We start from the raw sequence: 21933 nt of genomic DNA on the forward strand, positions 1-21933 counted from the left end.
TCATTTTAAGCATGCATGATAATGGAAATATGGAAGGCAAACATCTGAAACATGAATAGAGACTGAATAAATATCATTTGGTAAATAACAGAATTAATCAGTGAGGAAGAATGATATGTCAGAGTGGATTTAAGACCTGTAGGTGTCTTATTCATTTGGGAAGATGGTGGAATCATTTGCTGAGTGTGGGGAAACTTTCTGGGGTTCTTGTACTGTTGTTGGGAAAGTGGATGCAGTTCCTGGTTTCAGTTCTAAACATGCTGATTTTCACCTGACTTTGGGAAATCCATGGGATAAATCCAAAGTGTTACAGATTTGTAATTTGTTTGTGTATAGGTGTTGTATTGAAATCATGGATTTGATAGGAAGAGATTACAGAGTGGAAGTTAAAGATGTCTAGTATCAATTTTTGATGAATCCCATACTGAAGAGTCTAAGAGAGGAATATAATCATGCCGAAAGTCCAGAAAGCAAATGGAATATTGTGAATGAAGGTAGCTATCCCTGGGAAAAAGAGTGAATGGGAGCTGTGAAAATAGAGACAGTCAGAATAGAAATCTCATTAGAAGCATATAGTTTCATTGTGTGAGAGTAAAATAGGGCATAAGTTAAAGGATGATGCGGGGTTAAGAAAATGAAGAATGTGGCCTTGGAGATGCTGCCATGTACCATGTCCCACAGCTCAGTGACTTGCACCATGTTCTGCCACATGGGGCATGGCTGTTGATGATGATCCCTTGGGCCTGTCTCCTTCAAGTCTCTTGCAGGCAAAATTCCAAAGACAGCAAATAGGGTCATGCTCTGAGCACTGGATCTGGTTATGAAGGTGCCTGCTTTCACAAAATTATTCCAGGGTTTATGTGTAGGGTGGTGACTCCACATATCTTTAGATGGTGGCACATCCATCTATAGGGAGAAGTGTGGTCAGGAGGATTTCAGCCTAAAGCATACAGGTCCCGATTTTTTTGTCCATGGCAAATGCTGGAGCCAACACAAATTATTTCCAACTTTTTCATCTGCACTGCCCAGACTGAGTGGTTGCATGGAAAGCATGTGGTCTTTGGCAAGTTAAAGAGGGCATAGAGGGCCTCCTCTGGTGGCATAGCAGTTGAGCGCTGGGCTGCAAAGCTGGCTGCAGCCTCTGCAGTGCTGGTTCGATCCCTGGCAACCAGGGAGGGTCCCACATGGAGCGCAGACTTTGCCTGCCATGCCCACTGCTCCCCTCAGCAGTGTACTTTGGTCCTTCTGCCTGCTCTGCTCCCTGCTCTGGCTCTGGTGAATTCTCTCACCCTCCCATGCTTCTGACTGTGCCCAGTGCTTGCATAAATAAATAAATAAACAAATAGATAAATAAATAAATGAATGAATGAATGAATAAATCTTTAAAAAAATCCTTAAAAAAAATAAAGAGGGCATAGATATTGTACTGGAAGCCATAGAGGGCTTTGAGCTTGGGAATAGCAAGACCAGAAGTGTCGACTGAGTTTTTCACGTGTAAGTAAGGATATTTCAAGAGTTAAACAGTCTGAAAGACTAGGTTTGTGACAGTAAGAATATCCTGCTATTGTTTATAGTCATCCCAGACATGTGAGGTTTGAATCTTCATTAATTACTCCTTCTAAAATTCTCACAAGTGGGTGCCTGTGCCACACAGTTAAATTCTATCTTCCTGTGTGTGTATGTGAGAGAGAGTTTGTGTGTATTTTAATGTGTACTTTAAATTGCATTATAAGAATTCTTACTTTAGATGGCTTAAGGATTCCAGGAAAAAAACTGATATATTATTTCCTGCCAGCTAGTACTTCTAATGAGAGAGTGTTAATAAGGTTCCAAAGAAATAAAAGCACAAATTCATTAAATCTTTTTGGAGTTGTCTGTAAAACTTATCTCATGTCTCAATGGGAATTTTAATATGAAAATGAGATCTTCGTAGGTGGACAGGGATGGGACAGTCAGAACTGCCTTGGAGTTAATATGCTGTTCACAAAGATTAAACATTAGTTTAAGGTTCAATCAGGGTTTTTTGTTTTTTGTTTGTTTAATTTTGTTTGCTTTCCTAGTCATCAGCATGTTAGAAATACAAAATTAAAAGCTAATTACATTGTAGTCATTCTGCAATAAGGCAAAAAATATAGTCCCCAGCCTGACTAACGAGTCGTTTAGAATTTCTTGTTGAAATTTGCTCTATTTTCAGATGAACTGGAAAGAAAAATATAGGATGATAAAGGCCATCGTCTTTCATAAGTGCATCTTGAGATATACAGGAATAACATAAATGGAAGTAAGTTTAGAAAGAACTTCCTCACCTGTTATTTCTTTAGAGTTTTATTATAATCCTTGGATTAGACAGAGGATTTGGCATCATTATTCCCATTTGAAGGCACCTGCTAGACAAGCTAAATGGCTTGCTCAAGAACAAAGTTAATGGCAGAAGCCTGAGGAAATCTGACTTACTGCAGATGGAGTAGTTTCTTCACCACAACATGCTAGCTTAAGTACACACATGAGCTTACTAAGAACATTTGATTCAAAGGCTTTGCTCCAGAGAAACAAATCTGAGGAAATTTGAAAACAAGAACCGTACTACTGCTCATTATAATTTCTTCTTTAGATGTATTAATTGATAATTAAAGTGGGAATCATAATAGAATAGCTATTGATATCTATTAATGTTCAAAATATGTTAGTCATGTTGATAAAGTTTTCTATGCATTATTTCATTTAATTTTCTGTGAGTCCATATTTAAAAAAAGAAGTCACACCACACCATTACTAAGTAATAATGATACTACTGGGATATCTCTTTTGATTTCTTACTTGACTTATTGTTTTTTTCAGAAGTATGTCATTTAACCTCCACTTTCTTGTGAATTTTCTGGTTTTCTTCTTGCAGTTGGTTTGTAGCTTCACACAATTGTAGCTGCACAACATGCTTGATATGATTTTACTCTTCTTAAGTTTGTTAAAACTTGTTTTGTGGGCTGATATTTTATCTCATATGGAGAATGCTCTATGTTCTCTTAGAAGGATGTGCATTTTGCTGCTTTTGGATAGTCTGTTCTGCAAATCTCTGTTAAGTACCTCTGGCATAACGTAGTTTAGCACAATATTTTTTGTTGACTTTGGATGATATGTTAAGTGACATGCTTAGGTGAGTGACATGATTAGTGAGTGACATGCTTAGGTGTTTATTAATAAATACAAAATGCAATGGGAAAATAATTGTTAAGAAACAAATTAATTAGAAATGCTACAATTATGTTGATATGAGTTAAGCATAGTCATTTCCCTTATAACTAAATAGAAACTTGATAAAAATGCTTAATATGAAAGGTGGACTTCATTCAAACATACTTTTTTTCTAAAGCTTTATTTATTTATGCCTACAAGAGCTGGGGTATAGGCCAGAGATACAGGAGGGTGAGAGGATTCACCAGAGACAGGGTTGGGAACAGAACAGGCAGACTGACTGAAATACACCGCTGAGGGGTGGAGCGGGCAAGACAGGAGAGGTCTGCTGTGCCATGTGGGTTGCTCCCTGGCCGGCTGGGGATCCAACTCATGCTGCAGAGGCCGTGGATTGCTTCATAGTGTGGTGCTTAATCCCTTGTGCCACCAGCGAGGCCCAAGAAAGGAAATATGTAATCACTATCTTGTATATCCTTTTCTTAACAGGTCACCTTATAGGATTGCCATTTAGTGCCATTGAAGATCTACTAAGCATCATTTTTGCATGATTACTGCAAGAAGATATCCTTTCTGAAGTCCTTTTTGAAGTTCGTTATTCGGACCCTGTTTGGTGTAAGTAGTTAAAACTCGTCTGTTATTAATCTTCCTTTAAAATTGAAAGGAATGTCAATGGAGCAAAAAACATAAAATCTAGTATCGTTAATGAAGCCATTAAAAATAGCTCAATATGCTAAAGCTTAATATTTATATACTCAAGTAAGTGTTTTATATTTAAATTGAAGATTTACATGGAAGATTTGTGTCAGGAAACATAGTTTACAATATTCCGTAAATAACATTAAAATTAGATAGTCAAATATTTTTCCCATTAAATTTTTATTTTGGTATAAGCATGACAAGTACACACAAATTGTATTAAATTGCTAAAGGTGTAAGGGAAAAAATACTCTGATATAACCTCTTATTTCATGATATTGTTCTCAAAAAATATAAAACAACTGAAACCAGTAATATTAATTGCATCTCTTTTGAATCATATTGACCATTACATAATTTGGCAATAGTCCTTTAATATTGGTATATTAAATATTGTTAAATTCATTATGTACATGTTTAATATTCATGACTATGCACACCAAAAGATTATCTCATATAGACTGTGCTACTTTACAATATTTATATGTAATTTTGAATAATCAACCAAGGAGATCGATCTATTTTAGATATAGAATTATTTATCCTGGTTTGTTGATTGTTTATGAAATATTGACAATATTATGTTCCATGTAAAAGCTGCCAAATATGTATCTACTTATTTGTAATGTCAATTCAAGTTAATTGATCAAAAATATTGGAAACTATTTTCCTCAGCCTACTACATGCTTTCAGTTTCTTTAGGCTTGAATATGTAGTTTAAGAAGGAAAATTTATCTAAATTTGAGAGCAGTTCTGTGGGAGAATGAAATAGTGGGAACAGTGTCTATAAGTCATATACAACAGTTCAGTAAGTCATATACAAATACTGGGAGTTTGATGCAGAATATTTTTCATTTCAAGTTCCTTTAATTCACTGCATGAAATAATATCAGTTATTTTTGTCGAATATCCTGACTACACCAGGTATCCTTGAATTAACTTTATGAAAAAAATGAATTTTACATTTTCCCTAAAACTGGACTATATAGGGAGAGATAACATAAGGAAATAGATAAAAGTCTTTGACAGTGAAATCCTAAATCATGAATAGCAGTAAATTCCCTGTAAATAATCCCTTTGATATTCTGACAGTAGGCAGATTTTCAGCCAAATTTTGCCATCATGGTCTATTAGAGCAATAATTATTTCAGAATAGGTTACATATACAAAATGTAATTAAAATATCGATTTTCATCTGTCTACAAATGATGTATACTTATGTCAGAAGGTATTTTTCCTCTGTGTAATGACTTTTTCTTTAACTTTTAATGACTATATCACTTTTAACAAACCATACTCTGTATTAACTTTCTACCGCTATAATGTCTGTGAATACCAGAGATAAATATATTTAAGCACTTTAATTGAATTTTTCAATGTTAGAAACAGTTTATTTATGGTTTCTCTGACATTTTCAGAGAAAGACAACTGAGTACAGCATAGCAGCTGTAGGTAAAAGGATTTGGGATCTAATGCTCACTTCCAGATGGATGATGGATATACAATTTGAATTTATGGTAGACATACCAGCAGATGGAAATAGAATGGGGTAAATGTCTGTGCCACCTGTGAAATGGTGCATTCTATCAATTACCAGCTGAATTATATTAAATTTATGTCATTCAACAGAACTCTAATTAATTTTTGAGAAGAGACTTTTTGTCAACCTTTTAATCAATCCAGGTTTCAAGTTGAAGATGTAGAGTTAATTTAACTGTACTGGGAACCTATAGGAACAGGTTTGGCAGAGCATGGTTCACTCTTGTTATGCCACTCTTGCTATTGCTCTATCCAGCTAATTGAAAAGCATATTGGTAGAATGGGAAGCGATTGAATCAAATGAGATAGAGTGAGCACTCCAAAAAGACATAAGTGAATTAGAATTGATGACTCTGATGAGCGTGGACTCACAGTGTCACTTTAAATAAAGTCCCATTTCATTCATGTACTATACTTGCACCTAATCTGTCACTACAACTACTAAAAGCATCCAGGGGAGACACTGACAGTTTCATCTTGATACAATCAACTAAATTCCTGCCATAATAAAAGGCAACATATATTAAAAGGGGTCCTGAGTTCAGTCTCTGGGAATGAAATGTTTCACTCAATAACTTCCATAACTCTATCTGGTAAGCACTGGCTCAGTTCCATGACAAAGAGCTTCATTCCATTAGAGAAGAGCTGAGTGACTCTAGGTTTATGGATTTTCAGAATTGGCAGAATTCTTATCAGCTAATGAAGAAAAAAAAAGTTTTTAGTCCTTGGTATCAATGTGTGCAACTATAGAGTATACAGCTGATAAAAATAGAATGAGATGTCCTGCCAATTTAAAAAAAAAATTAATTTTCATCACTAGTGGTCTTGAAAATTGCAGGGATTTGAAATAAAAGGCAACATTTTCATGCACAGTAGTTGCAGCGTGTATTGTGTATGTTAACAGCCTTGCAGCTTGTTATATTGACAGCGTGGCCCTTAAAATAATGTCCCCACTTAAAATAATGTGGAAGTTACATGGAGACAGCTCTGGCTGAATATTGGAGATCTTGTTCTAAAAATTTAAGTGCCCACTATGGTCCTTCAGGGGCTTGTGTCTAAATTAATGAAAACATACATTTTCGCAATGTCAGCAAGGAAGGAGGGATGGTTCCCTCCAAAATTATTATTAAATAATAAATCCTAGTTCCTTTTCAGTTGTCTGTTGTGAACTTCTTCATTTTACCATTTGTAAAAACTTATTATTTAATGTTACCATTTGCAATATGCTATTTTAAAATATTTTATAGGCGAATTTGATTTATGTCTTATACAAAAATACCTGCATAGGTGAACCAAAGAGGAATGACTTCAGTGATTTATCAGTTGGCATGGGTTTTTGTATAATTTGCAGTTGCATGAATTTCTTAGATGGCATTCATCTCTAGCTTACAGTTTAAAGGATGGGTTGAAGTGGCTACCAGTGATTATTTTTAATATCAGCTTATTAATGAAGACATGTTGGAAATTAATATTTTTCAAGTTGGATTCCCTAAGAATGTGAGATGAAACTGTTTGCCTAGAGCAAGAGTGGGGGAAAGTAATTATATTCAGTGTGATAATGTGCCACTGCCTACGCTTTATTGAGTTTTACTAGCATGTTACAAGATACTCACACATTGCAAATATTCAGGTATTTAGAATAATGTGAATATATGCAAATGCCTCATATATGACACTTGCCCTGCAGATAGCAACTTCTATTAAATATCCCTATTTCGAGAGTCATAGAAACATTTCAGCTGTGTCAGGCTTTCTGATACCTTTAAATGCCAAGGAAGACTGAACATGGAAAACAAAAACCAAAATTACTTTTCTGCAGCAGTTTTCAAACGTAATAAAGTTTCTGTTGCTTGCATGCCAGCAGTAGAAGCCCTCAGCCTGAATGCTCAGTTGCCTAGATACCTCAAGGCTATCTTGCAAAATATATGAGGGACTCTGTTTCTATCAGTAAGTGGGTCTGAAATTCAGTTAGTCTTTCTGTACTAAGTCTAATATACAGGACGAATCCTAGGCAAATGATTAACAAGAAACAGACTTTTCCCTAAAAACTGTCACATTTGCTAAGTCATTTGAGGTGATTTCGACAAAAGGAAAGATTGCAGGCCTTGGAATAAGGCAGTCCCAGTGTCAAATATATATGCATCCTGGGACTGTTGTGGAATGTAAGGTTAACATAGAAAAATGGTCCAATTTTCTAAGTTATGGAGAATGGAATAATAATAAAATACCTCCCATTCATAATTTATGTATTTATTTTTTTGAAAAAACGACTAAAACTGCACTATGGTTTGTGTTGGCCAAAAGCATTGTTTCCTCTTTCTTGTTTCTCTAGTCATTCAAGGGTCTAGGTGCCAAATAACTGCATTTTTTAGCAAACTTGCCAGAAAGATTCAGAATTAGGAGACACTCAACTAGAAACACAAGATAGCAAAAGAGTTGGAAAATCTGACAGCTTATCATCGCCCTCCCAGCTGCAGTGGCCCTAAATGCTTTTCTTAGTTAGTACCTGATATGTCTGTGCTGAGAGCTAAGATTGGCGCTGCCAGTTTGCTCTGGTTTTTACAGTTTCTAACTCTTGAAAGCTGGCTGTTAGTCTAAGATTTAGTGCTGGTCTTTTCTGACATTTGTTCCGTCAGCCCTTCTAACAGTTTATAGGCACCTAATCTCTTTCTGCTTCAAATACCATGTGTTTTATAATAGTTTGGGGATCTAAATTTGACAGATAAAAGTGTAAAAATAAGGTAATAGACACACATGGATAACAGACATTTGTAAAAGTCTAAAGAAATGCATAATACAGGTACAGCATGTTCACATGTGAGAAAACTTAATTTCAAAAACATTTTGATTCTCATCAATTAGTTTCCTTTTGGTGTAACTTCACAAATGATTAAGACAGTGTGCTAATGGGGTGGGCTGAACTCCTGAGGTAGAACTCTGGCATTGAAAACAGATCACAGGGAGTGTTTATATCTGTAAAATTTTGATAAGTAAATGATGTAATAGTGAAGAGCAATGATGAAAGGATGGGGTATCACATGGATTGTTTCAAGAAGAAAAGATTATCCATAGAAGAATAATCAAAATTACATTTCCCAGCATGCCACTCACAAAATAAATAAATAAATCTAGTTAGATTTCGAACCTACATTTAAATGCTAGGACAAAAATGTTAGTAATAATCTTATTACCTCCACAACAGAGAATAGTATTTTTAGACATGGGAGGCAGTTTATGAATGAGCAATATGACAGATGTGACTACAAATTTTTTTAAAGAAAGAAAATTAGATTGTGCTGAAACATCTTGGTACCTGCAATTTTAATAGCTCTCTTTTGCATATAAAATAAAAGACAGATTCTGATGTTGGCAATTGATGCTTTTATGGATCTGCTGTGGAATATCTTTCCAAATGTGTGCTTTATAGTGTAATAGATTGCAATATTGTCTTTATTCTCCTGTTCTTTCTGCATTTGTACTATTTGGCATAGAATTAGTGATTGCCAAGTAATATCATAAAGGACTGAATTATCTTGTCCTTTGGCTTTGGGCTTAGCCATGTGATTTATTTTCGTCAATAGAAAGAGGCGAAGAGTTGAGGCTTTAAGATAAAATGCGTATTTCCACTATTGTTCTTTTTTCATCATCATAAGAAAAAGGAGGAAAAGAAAAGAAAGTTTGTTCAATAAATGGTGCTGGGAAAACTGGGTTGCTACATGCAAAAGTATGAAGCTTGACCACTACCTCACACCATACACAAAAATCAACTCAAAATGGATTAAAGAACTAGACATAAGACCTGAAACCATGAAATACATGGAAGGAAATACAGGCAAAACACTACGTGATACGCACATCAAAGACATCTTTACAGACACATCACCCAAAGCAGTGATAGTGAAGGCAAAGATAAACAGCTGGAACTACATCAAATTAAAGAGCTTCTGCACAGCAAAAGAGACAATAACAAAAACAACGAGAAACCCCACTAACTGGGAGAACATTTTTGCACCCAACACTAATGATAAAGGACTGATCACAAAAATCTGCAAAGAGCTGATGAGACTCAACAACAACAAAGAAAATAACCCAGTCAAAAAATGGGCAGAAGAGCTAAAAAGAAACTTCTCTGAAGAGGAAATGCAAATGGCCAACAGGCATATGAAAAAATGTTCAACATCACTTGTCATCAGGGAAATGCAAATCAAAACTACCATGAGATACCATCTTACACCAGTGAGAATGGCACATATTAAAAAACTAGCAACAACAAATGTTGGCGAGGTTGTGGAGAAAAAGGAACTCTCCTGCACTGTTGGTGGGAATGCAAACTGGTCCAATCACTATGGAGAGCTGTGTGGAGATTTCTGGACCTACTAAACATAGAGCTTCCATAGGATCCAGCAATTCCACTCCTAGGTATTTACCCAAAGGACACAGAAACATCCATTCCAAAGAACACCTGCGCCCTTATGTTTATAGCAGCACTGTTGACAATAGCTAAGCTTTGGAAACAACCCAAATGCCCAAAAATAGATGACTGGATTAAGAAGATATGGTACATATATACCACGGAATATTACTCAGCATTCAAAAAAGATAAACACATGCAATTTGCAGCAACATGGATGGCGCCGGAAGGGATCATGCTCAGCGAAATAAGCCAAAAAGAAAAAGAAAAATACCGGATGGTCTCACTCATAGCAGGAATCTAGAAAACTTAAATAAGGGATCAGGAAAATGAATAACTATAAGAAAGTGAAAATCAAAATCAACAAAAAACTATGCACCAGAGACACTTTTTTGGGGGTGGGGGCTGGGAGGGGAGGGATTGGAGTCAGAATGGGGCATGTGCAGTTGTATGGGGGAATATAAAAATAAAATTTATTATTTAATAAAAAAAAAAAAAGAAATCTGTGGGGTAGAACCACTATAGAGGAACCATCTTACCCAAGTTTAACTTTAATCATTTGAGTCTCAACCACCCATTTTTGGGATAATAAGTATATAATAAATCATTTAAATAATAAAATTAAAACTTGTTTTTTTTTAAACCCTGAAATTATGGATGGTGTGTTATTCACCAATGACTAAATGTCATAAATTATCCAGTAAGAAATTTGTGGTTCTCTTATTCTTGACAACTCATTACTCCTAAGTATGCATTAGACTGTCCATCTCTAATTCCGTTGTTGCTGTTAACCCTGTCTGGCTTGTCCTTATCATTAATCCTGTCAGGCAAACCCTGTACCTCCCTTCCCCATTTTCCCTTTCTCAAGTTCAAGATCAAGTGTTACAAATTTTCCACATTATGTCTCAGTCACTTTCTGTATGAAATGAAATGCCACATTTATTATCTGATATTATCAATGTTTGTTCATCTGCTTCTGTTTCTTATGTGATATTTTTTGAAGATAGACACTTGACTCTTATACCAAACTGCATCCACCATAGACTTTTTACACATAGTGTGTTCTTAATATTTGCAAAAAAATAGGTAATTACTGATAAAACTGATATTCATCATTCCAAAGAAAGGTTTAATTTAGAGAGGCAAATTTCATTTGCAGATTATTCTTCTATATTTAAGTTTTCCTCTTACTATTCTATGTTGACTATGATTAAGGGAGAGGGATCAAATATATGGGGAGTTCACAGTCAGACCTTTACAGAGTTTAAGTAATCTTCAATTGATGATCTATCATCCTCTGTGCTTACTTGTCAAAATTAGGAAAAGCCATACAGTTAACATGTGATATATATTAGCAAATTAAAATACTAGCTGTAATTACACTATGCTTGATTTTCAAGTATTTTGGCTTAGTAAACTTTAAGAGACTGGTTTTCAAAAGTAGAATGTTATTTCCTGTGAAAATAGGTTTAAGATTTCTATTTTCTTTCATTGTAATTTAGAATTTGGTATCTCTATGTGTGTTTTAGTACTTAGCATGTATGTGGAAAACATAATAAATTGTCCATAAGAATTTTCTGATAGTTTTTAAATGGCAGACAGTGAAAATGTATCTTTTGCTAGTCTATCCTGTTATTGCAATTGCAAATGTCATTTAAAAAATTACGCCTTTACTTAAATAGTATTGTGGAAAAGTTAATGTTACTTTACAAACATTTTTTTTCTTACCTAAGTTGCTTATAATATGTTGAAAAAAATTAAGGAAACATTATTTTCAGTAAAAAGTTTTAAATTATGTGTGATTTAAGTCCACCATCCCCCTACCATCACCCCATGCAAGACTTTACTTAGATTTAAGATGGAATAGACAGGTGTCTAGAAAATGAAGAAGCTAATTTGAGGTTGCCCATATTACTTATTTATAATTACTCATTATTTCTTACACCTTTATGTAATGGTGGAAAACCTGCAAGATTACTTTGATAACCACCTCATAGATTTAGTCTACAAAAACATATATTATTATTCTACAATCTTATACAACCCATCTACTTCTCAAATGGGTCAATCCATAAAATAATCACATTTCATCATCACACCCTAACTGTAACTTTTAATAATATTTTAACATTTGATATTAAGCTAATGTGTGAATTGGAAATTATTAAAGGACATCAGGTTTATTTGGAATAAAGAAAGTGAAAACATGATCTTTGTGTTTGTATATCACTAGAGCAAATCATATTGTTCTAAGATTTCAGTGATGCGTAGCAGTGGAAATAACAGAGATGAGTACAATAGACTTGTCCATAGAGTGAGTTTTCCAGGTCATTTAATCCTCTCTGGTGTCTTCAGGACACTCCAACAGAGTTAATGAGAACAGATTGCCACATTACAGTCCTCGTGATGACCTGTTTGGGGAGAAGATAAAAACCCTGTACTCTCAAAGCTATGGGTAAAAATGTAGTTATCATCAACTTATCAATCTCTCTCTCTCTCTCTCTCTCTCTCTCTCTCTCTCTCTCTCTCTCTCTCTCTCAAGCATGTGCACACACATGTCATGTGATTTGGTGTAATGTGGCATTTTTTTGGAAAGTATGAATAATCAAGAACAAAATCAAGAGCTAGGAAATAAACACAAGCAAAAAGTCCAGCATGTGCAAGGCTTGAGCGATAAAAAACTTGTGTCTTAGTCTCTCCACTTCACGAACTCCCATTTACCAGCACACAAACATCTAGTTTGATACCATTGGGATCAAACTTCATTGATGTAGTCTCTGTTGTGCCCAGCAGGATAGAATCTGCTGTGGAATGCTTTAAATAATACCCCCTGCTATTATCTATACAGTGAAAGAAAGGCTATTTTCCTTTTTTTTAAATAATGTTATTAATGTTTATGAACTAAACAATTACGAAAGAACAAGAATTAAACTGTTCTGATAAACAATGGGTATAGAAACTGACAATGCCTTAGTAAAAGGAAAATTTCTTAAGGGTGCAGTTTTTTATAAGAATTACTAGAAGGTAAAATCATTGTGTTTTATGTGTTTACAATTATACTTTAAAATTTAGTAGGTTTCTAAAGTTACTTCAATTTAGTCCTTAAGGAGAGTAATCTTAAACTCAAATGAGGAAATTTACAGAGCAGTTATTAAAACTTTTTGATGGTTTTTCTCTGTAATTTGTTTTAAGAAGGGACTTTATATTAAACCTTTTACTAATATGTATTTGCATGAGAAATTCAAACTTTTAAAATGCATATTATATAGACAAAACTTAAATTTCTTTACAAATATTATAGCAAAGCCCAGCAAGTTATACAATATCTGTTTTCTCTCTTAAGGATTTTTGAAAAATAAAACCAAATATGTGTGAGAAATAATTTCAGGAATATTGAATGTATCATGAAAATAATTATTTCTGTGTTCTAAGAAAGTCAAACTAAAAAGAATAAAAGTGATATGTTTTTCTGTTCCTTACTACTTAAATGGCTGTCTTGTAATAATGGAGTAACAAAATGCGGTATTTATATTTCAAATATCACTTGTCATTTTATAGGCTTCAGTTTAATTAAATCCATAAAAGTATCTCTGAAAATTGAAGTGATATCATAGAGAAAATTGTTTTTTCTTTGCTTTTTGTGAAAATAGCCCCTTTGACTTTCATATTAGTATGCATGTTAATTTTACAGTTATCACATTTTCAAAACAATAAGACATAGCAACATATCTAATATGTAACATATATCTTCAGTGACTTGAAAATGTTTGACCAAAGAATGCTTAAATTTTCCTACTTTCATCCTGATCAGGTAGCTCCATCACTGAATGTCATTTTTTTTCTTTCATAAAATCGCTTGTGTTGATTTGCCTTTTGATGCTTATAATTAATTTGTATTGAAGAATCTTATCAGAATCAGTTATACACAAAATTTAAAGTATTGAGTTGACCATATAGACTACCATATCTGACAGTGTTGCAAGGAATGCCTGTTATGAATTATATATGAATGTGACATTAATTATTTTTAACAATCCCCATTCTTTTTAAATCATCTTTTTAATACAGTGAAAAAGTATGAATGAAAGAGCAAAGAAAAAAATAAAGTATTTTGAAGTGCCGATACTTTTGGAAGAAATAAATCAGAAATAAAGGACAGAGGATATTGGATTCGGCTGTTATTTTGTTTGTTGATTGGCTTTTTCTAGGAGATCACAGAAGGTTTCTCTCTTGAGGATCTATTTATTCTGAGAAGTGAAGGAAGTAATGGTGCCAGCCAAGATTTTTCTGATGGCAGAAGAGTAGCAGATATAAATGTCCTGAGGCAGAAGTATGTTTGATGTGTCTGGAAAAGAATGAGTAAGAGGAAGAACAGAAAAAATAAATTTAGAGAACTGGTAGGAAAAAAAAAATTCAAATATATCAATGTGAGGAACTTTGTTTTTATACTATGAGATGGGTAGGTTTTGAAAGGAGGAACATTATGATTTAATCTAATTTTAAGCATTTGTTGATAGATCTGATGTGAAATGAAGTAAATAAAAATTGTAAAGGATGCTATCAATGTTTGATGCTTAGGTAACAGGATGGTGGCAGCTGCTAGGGCATCTATGAGAGGGAGTGTTTATGTACTCAGATTGAGACGGGGGCTGAGGAGTTTTTTTTTTTTTTATAGCAAATCTGAGAAATCTGACTTTTATTTATTTTTTTTATTTTATTTTATTTTTTTAATAATAAATTTTATTTTTATATTCCCCATACAATTGCAGCCCCCCCATTCTGACCCCAATCCCTCCCCTCCCACCCCCGCCCCCCTAAAAGTGTCTCTGGTTCGTAGTTTTTTGTTGATTTTGATTTTCACTTTCTTATAGTTATTCGTTTTCCTGGTCCCTTATTTAAGTTTTCTAGATTCCTGCTATGAGTGAGACCATCCGGTATTTTTCTTTTTCTTTTTGGCTTATTTCGCTGAGCATGATCCCATCCAGTGCCATCCATGTTGCTGCAAATTGCATGTGTTTATCTTTTTTGAATGCTGAGTAATATTCCATGGTATATATGTACCACATCTTCTTGATCCAGTCATCTATTTTTGGGCATTTGGGTTGTTTCCAAAGCTTAGCTATTGTAAACAGTGCTGCTATAAACATAGGGGTGCAGGTGCCCTTTGGAATTGATGTTTCTGTGTCCTTTGGGTAAATACCTAGGAGTGGAATTGCTGGATCCTATGGAAGCTCTATGTTTAGTAGGTCCAGAAATCTCCACACAGCTCTCCACAGTGGTTGGACCAGTTTGCACTCCCACCAACAGTGCAGAAGAGTTCCTTTTTCTCCACACCCTCGCCAACATTTGTTGTTGCTAGTTTTTTTAATATGTGCCATTCTCACTGGTGTGAGATGGTATCTCATGGTAGTTTTGATTTGCATTTCCCTGATGACAAGTGATGTTGAACATTTTTTCATATGCCTGTTGGCCATTTGCATTTCCTCTTCAGAGAAGTTTCTTTTTAGCTCTTCTGCCCATTGCAGACAAGAGTGTTATGCTTCCTTAACACCCAGGTGAAGATGCAAAATAGGCAACAGGACACATGACTTTGGAGTTTAAGAAAGTTCAGGTTGGAGATATAACATGGGGTGTCTATACTGGTGCTCAACTGCTAATAATTTTAAAGTAGACAGGGAAAGAAATTATTGTATGGACTAAAACAAAAGATGCAGTTGCGGGGACTTAACACAAGAGCTGGAGAGAGATCAACATAGAAACTTAAAGAAAAACTGAAGACTGGTGATTCAAATGCCTTGTGAGGATAATTTTAAAGAATGAGAAAATGAGCATCCATTAAGAAAGTTGATACAGGCTTGATGGAATGAGAACTTAAGTTTGGCTTTCTCTTTATTTTTATTCCGTTGTTACTTTGCAGAGAGCTTTTGAAATGGGGTCATAGTTATAGTGTGGCTCTAAAATAAATTATCGTTCTCCTTCCAAAAATATTAATGTTAAGAAATTTTAAACTGTAACTTTTTCATGTTATTAAAGAAACAGGCAGATTTAGTCTTTGAACTCAATTTAGTTATTATACCATGTATTTTAATTTTTAGGGATGTAACAAGTATGTGTATAAAATAAATTAGAACCAAGGAAGTTTAAATGTTTGTTTTCTCTGTGGTATCAGTCAGTTTATTAAGTCTTTATTGAAAACAGGTCCTCTCGGGACCATCTGTTAACAGAGGAAGAGGAAGCTATATATCAAACCAAAGACAAAATCAAAAATAAAATGAAGAGGGGATATTAGATTGCTATAATTCAGTAGTAATGAAACTCAACTACTAAAAATGTTGGTATCCAGAAAGAAAGGTGATTTTGGATCATCACTTTGTTCTGTTCTGGTCAGAATCTATATTCAAGAAAACACTAGACAATTAGAGTAACTAGGTAAAAAGTTATCACTTGAAAAAATGAAGAAAGAAATTGGCAATGTGTAGTCTGGAGAAAGGAGACTGAGAAAGAGACAATATGCATGTTCTCAGCTGTTGAACAGTACCATCATGTGGAAGCGGGATTGGAACAAATATCCCTTATCTTTAAAGAATAGGACTCTGAACCAAGCTAGCAATCCAAGGAAATATTTTTCAGCTTAACATAGGATAAAATGTAATATTTGACAATATTATATGATGTCAGTGAGTGTTTCATTGTAAGAAACATCCTGCCCTTTGAAATTAATATTATTCTCAAGGTCAATTCCAAACTAAGAATCTTTAATTTTTGTAAATTAAAGCGTATTCAAAATCCCTATTCTAAATTTTAGTGAGAAACTTTCCATATCTTTTTTTTTTTATTTTATGATGCCATATGTCTCTCTTCCTGCGTTATCTCCATCCATCCATCCATCCATCCATCCATCCATCCATCCATCCATCGATCTCGTGTTATCAAACCATCCATGACTTAATCTGTGCAAAAACAAAACACTTTAATAGAACATGTTCTGATAATCTTATAGTCTTAAAATGGAAAAAAAATAAGCAACAGTGATTGATCATTTTTTTTTTAAATGGTCACATTTTGACCCAGAAAACCAACACATTTTTATTGTTCAGTCAAATACCGTGAGATAAGTAATGTGTTGAATATGGTAATATTATGAGTCATGAAAATGTTCATTTATTAGTGAGTATTTTCAGTGCTACAAGAAAAATGTTTAGTGACATTTGGATAATTAACATGTTTATGAAAGTATTACCTCATAAAAACCCAACATTTAAAAGCTAGAAATTTAAAAGGTAAAATGTGATTTCATTTGGATAAAGATTAAGTACACACTTGTTACAAAGTTTCTTTTACAGGCAGCTAACTGCTTGTTTTCTCAAGATCTCAATATGTTTTAAATCACAGCACTTACAAGGTGAGACATTCTGGACCTCTTATTGGATAGATACAAAAGAATTTTTTTAAAATGTAGTTTTCTGTACCTTTAGGATCTGTGATACAGGAGAAAATAGCAGTGGAAACAGTCAGGTCCCATAAATGTGGGTCTTTTTAGTGAATGACATATTGTACTTTTAGTGGAATAAACTGGGCTTGACTACTTACTGGGATAGTGTCTTTTCTTGTGTCCTCTCTGAACTATTCTGTTGTCAATTTTACCTCTCTCTATATACTGTGTCAAAGATGACATAAAAATGTCCATAAAAAAGCATCACTCGTGTGGCTGATTAATATATTGTATTCAATTCTTAAATTTCAATGTAACTAAGTAATGGTGTTACTACTACACCCATTTTGTAAATAAGGAATTTGGAGCTAAAAGGAGAAATGTGCACAATCACACAAAATGGCAAAAATTCAAGATTTGATCTTATGTCAAAAGGATGTCAAAGTCTATGCCTTTTTTCACATAACCTATATTGACAGTATAATATGCTTAGAAAATATATAAAAGCTTGATTCAAGTATAAATTTAATACATTTGCTGCTGAGCATATGTAACATATAAAATTATTTAGTATCTATAAACTATTGTTCATTTTGTCTGTTTTATCCTAACTTCTTTTATATATAAATATTAAAATTGTTTCGCATTGTTTACAAAGGCACTATTAACAGTATAAAACCTCAAGCATTTAAATCAAAATTTTGAAAAGATTCAGTAGAAATCCATTGCATATACTAATGTATATATCAAAATATTGAAAGAACAAAATAAAGATGAGAATTTAAATTTACACTTGTTCACATGGTGCCACATAATACATTTTAAATTTTGTGTTTTCCTTTAGTTCTCATCTGTGGCCAAAAATAAGTTCACAAAGCTATAATAATGACATAGAAATAATTCTGCATTTTGACTTTATCCTTCATATTATTTATTATTCATGTGAAGATTGCCTTTAAATATTGACTTTCTACATTAAATATAGCTTATTAGCTTGACATAGAAGTATGTGAGTCAGGGCAATAACTATTTAATTAATCAAACAGAAAGGGAATTGAGTAAGTTTTGAAGGTGTAATGCAAAAGATGTGAACAAATTTATTTTTTTAAATGTCTGTGAAACCATACCTCTTTTCATCATGTGACTTCCTCTTAACATATTTAGTTCAAATTAAATATAGTTTTTCCACTCAGTAAATCACTCTGAGTATAGCCAACTTTTAGAAGGAGAGTGAACATTGATAAAATATTTTATTGTACCCCAGACTCCTAGTGTTTAACAGAAAGTATTAATCAGTGACGTATGGCTCCGCTGTGAGATGGTACCGACTAGATTGTGTGAAGGAAATATCTTCCTTTGCTTTTGTTGAAGACAGTGATGGAATTAGCATATTGTTAATTGCACTATGATTGTCATTGTGTCTGATAAATGCTTTTATATTTAGCATTGAGAAAAATATAGATGAATCTTAATGCTGGTAGTTGTGGAGTAATTCAGATTGACTCTTGATATTTCTACTTCTCTATTTTTCATAACTTTACAAAATATAGATGCTGTGTTAGTTTGAAAACTAAAGTTTGCCATATGCTGAAAATGCGCTATTAAATACATATTTTCCAAGCCAACATTACTGTGAGTAAGCATTGGAATAGATAAAGAAAAATATTAATCATCTTTAAATCACTTTTTTGAATTCTGATACAAATTTTATGATTTACTTGCTTTCTACCATATTTTTGTTTCATTCAATGTTAAATTTATTTGTTTTGAACAAACTTGTACTTCAAATTTAGGTTATTTTATCTCTTCTGTTGACTTGACATTTCATTATTGACAAGCCATGCTGAGGTATAGCTACACATAGATTATCTGAGTATGGTTTTCTTATGATATGTTTTATACATATTCTAAATTTTAAAAATACAAATTTTGAATAGAACCTTTGTAGGTTCTAGAATCATAACATCTCTGAACTTAAGCTTTCAAATACTATCAAAAATATCCACTCACTGGACTATTAAATAGTCTTCACAATATCCCCAAACTTCAGTGTTTCTCTAAATAAATAAAAATATTGCTCTCATTTTTATGTTAGAAAGTGTTCCTTATATTGAGGTAGAAATTTTATTGCTATAACTTCCATCATTAGCTTTTTATTATATACTGTAATTGTGAATGAATCAATTCAAATTATACTTTTTTGAAATACAGCATATGGTCAGTAAGTGATTGCTATGTAGATGCCATGTTTTGTGTGCATTTTTTAATTATGCATTATCCAGAGGAAAGCAGTTGCCATATTCTAATAAACTTTTTATGTCGGTTCCTGAATTGGTCCCTTAAAAAATAATCAAGTAATACTGTTTAATAATATAATACAGGTTTCAGGTGTAGATCATTATAATCAACATATATATATATTACATCAAGTTTACCACTATAAATCTAACTCTCTCTTACCAAATGGCTTTTATATATTAGTTTTAGCTCTGGGAGACTTTTGAGAGTGTGCTTAGAGTGGAATTGATTTATTTTTCTCACTGTGACCCACTTTGTGTCTGAATAAGCTTCACACATTCATTCACTTACATATGTGCTCTGCAAGTGTACTCTAAGGACCTTGTACCACAGGCTCAGCAGGTCAGTCAAACAAATAAAATGCACAACAAGTATTCCTGCCATCACAAAGTTTTTATCATAGTGTGTGGATTTAGGAAATAAGCAGCATTAATAAATTGCATGATTATAGAAGTTATAAGTAATATAGAGGTAAATGAATGGCTATAGAGTCCTAAATTTCACATGTTGGTTGTGAAGGTAAAGCTTAAAGGAAAGGAAGGATTCCTAATGGTATTTCCCATGCATGCCCTGTGGAAACCTACATCTTTCAGGACTCGCCCATAGTACAACTGAAGACATCTTTTTTTACTGGGAGTTCGGAAAAATATCTGACAGATAGATTATAGGTTGGCCACTGTTCTTGCTTCCACTCTGAAAGAGACTGCTATTTGGCTTCCTCATCCACATGACAGTTTTTTTTCCCCTGCTTTTGATCCATTTACCTGTAAATATTCTAAACCAATCCTTATATTCCCAATGACAATTGCACATGACATGTTTGGGCACATGGTCTTATTTTTAGAATCTTTCAACCTTTATTAATTGCATATATACCATGAAGAATGGATTATTTCAGGATATTGGACACTTGGAATGGCAATGGATAATCTCTGTTTGATACCATCTAGAGATGTCAAGGAAGGGAATGTCTGGTGGAGCAAGCTTCCTTCCAGAGGGAGTTATATAAAATAACTGGACATTTTGTAATAATCTCATGCTTAAGAATATGCTATTGCAGCATTCCAGATAGATGAATGGAAAAGGGTGGATAGATGTGTAGTTATGTCATAAATCAAATATACCCCTTTACTCTGAATCCTGCATTTTTATAGTAATCCATCAACTTGCTATCCCTTGTCTCTTAGATTGTGGGAAAGTAGCTATTTTAACATGAGCAAAAGCTTTGTTTTTAAAAATTATTTTTGGATGTGGGCATAAGGATCCCAGAGCCTGTCTGTATTCATAATTGGAATGAAAAGTGATTAAACTTTGAAAAAAAAAAGCTAAATGTAGAGTAATGTATGTGTATATGTGTGTGTGTGTGTGTGTGTGTGTATATATTATACTGCTGAGATACATTTAAATATACTTCGTATGTTTTGATGGTGTTTATTTTTTATATCATTAAAAACCTTTATAATGTATTTCAGCCTATATGTGATCTCACATTCTTTCTACTTTTCACTTTCAAAAATTCCTTTGTATAAGGATACCTCAGTGTCTAAAACAAATTCACACCCATACAGAAACATTAAATAGAGATATCAAATATCAGCAAAGAATTTTAGCTGGCAGAGCTCTCATTTCTGTTGGTGGAAGTGTAAAATAGTTTTCCAATTATTTTGGGAAAAAAAATCTTGAAATTTCTTATAAAATCAATATAGTTCTACTCTGTGGTCTAGCCAATCTGTAACTAAATATTTACCCAAGACAAATAAAACATGCATTTATAAAATATGCATATATAAGAATAGCCACAGCAGGTTCATTCATAATAGCCTAAAACTAGAAATCATTCTGTTACTCATTGAACCTTTAATAGATAAACAAGTTGAAATCCGTGTAGCTAGATCCCCACCTTGAATGTAGGTTCCCAGGTTCCCCAGTGAAGTGCTATATAAATCAAGTTTGGAAATATAGAGCTCAGTGTTGCTGAGGCTATCATCTGAGGAGAAAACCAAAAAAACTGCTACAATCTCTTTTGTTCTTCTGCCAAATAGACGAAGCATTTGCCAAGGAAGCATGCATCTCCAGTGGAACCTAAGTTTAGTTTGGAAATATAGAGTTAAATATTCATTGAAGCTAGAACCTGATTAGAATGTACCAAGGGCTATAATATTTCTTTTTACTCTCCTGCCACATTCTCTTTATTTCTGCCTAGGAATTGGAATTCAAAAGCAGATGGCATTGACAGGACACATGCCATTAATAGAGAGGGATGCGTGCCATGTTCCACACAGATTGAGACATTAAATGCCCAGCCTTCAGTGACACTAGAAAGTTCACAGTTCTTCAGTGTGTCAGATTTGCCCATGATAGCCATGTG

General features: G+C 33.6%; 1 protein-coding gene across 1 annotated transcript in view; it reads left to right on the forward strand.

Annotated features, from left to right (window-relative positions):
• Positions 1–325: 325 nt before the first annotated feature.
• Positions 326–21933, forward strand: part of CNTN5 (contactin 5) — a 657624-nt gene continuing 636016 nt past the window's right edge. The window contains exons 1-3 of the mRNA XM_054692969.1: positions 326–494; positions 2195–2281; positions 3676–3801. The gene's annotated coding sequence lies outside the window, so the exon portion shown is untranslated. The remainder of the gene's footprint in view (positions 495–2194; positions 2282–3675; positions 3802–21933) is intronic.

This window comes from Talpa occidentalis, unplaced genomic scaffold, assembly GCF_014898055.3.
Source record: "Talpa occidentalis isolate TD23 unplaced genomic scaffold, MPIMG_talOcc4v2.1 talOcc4.12, whole genome shotgun sequence".
Classification (NCBI taxonomy): Eukaryota; Metazoa; Chordata; class Mammalia; order Eulipotyphla; family Talpidae; genus Talpa; species Talpa occidentalis.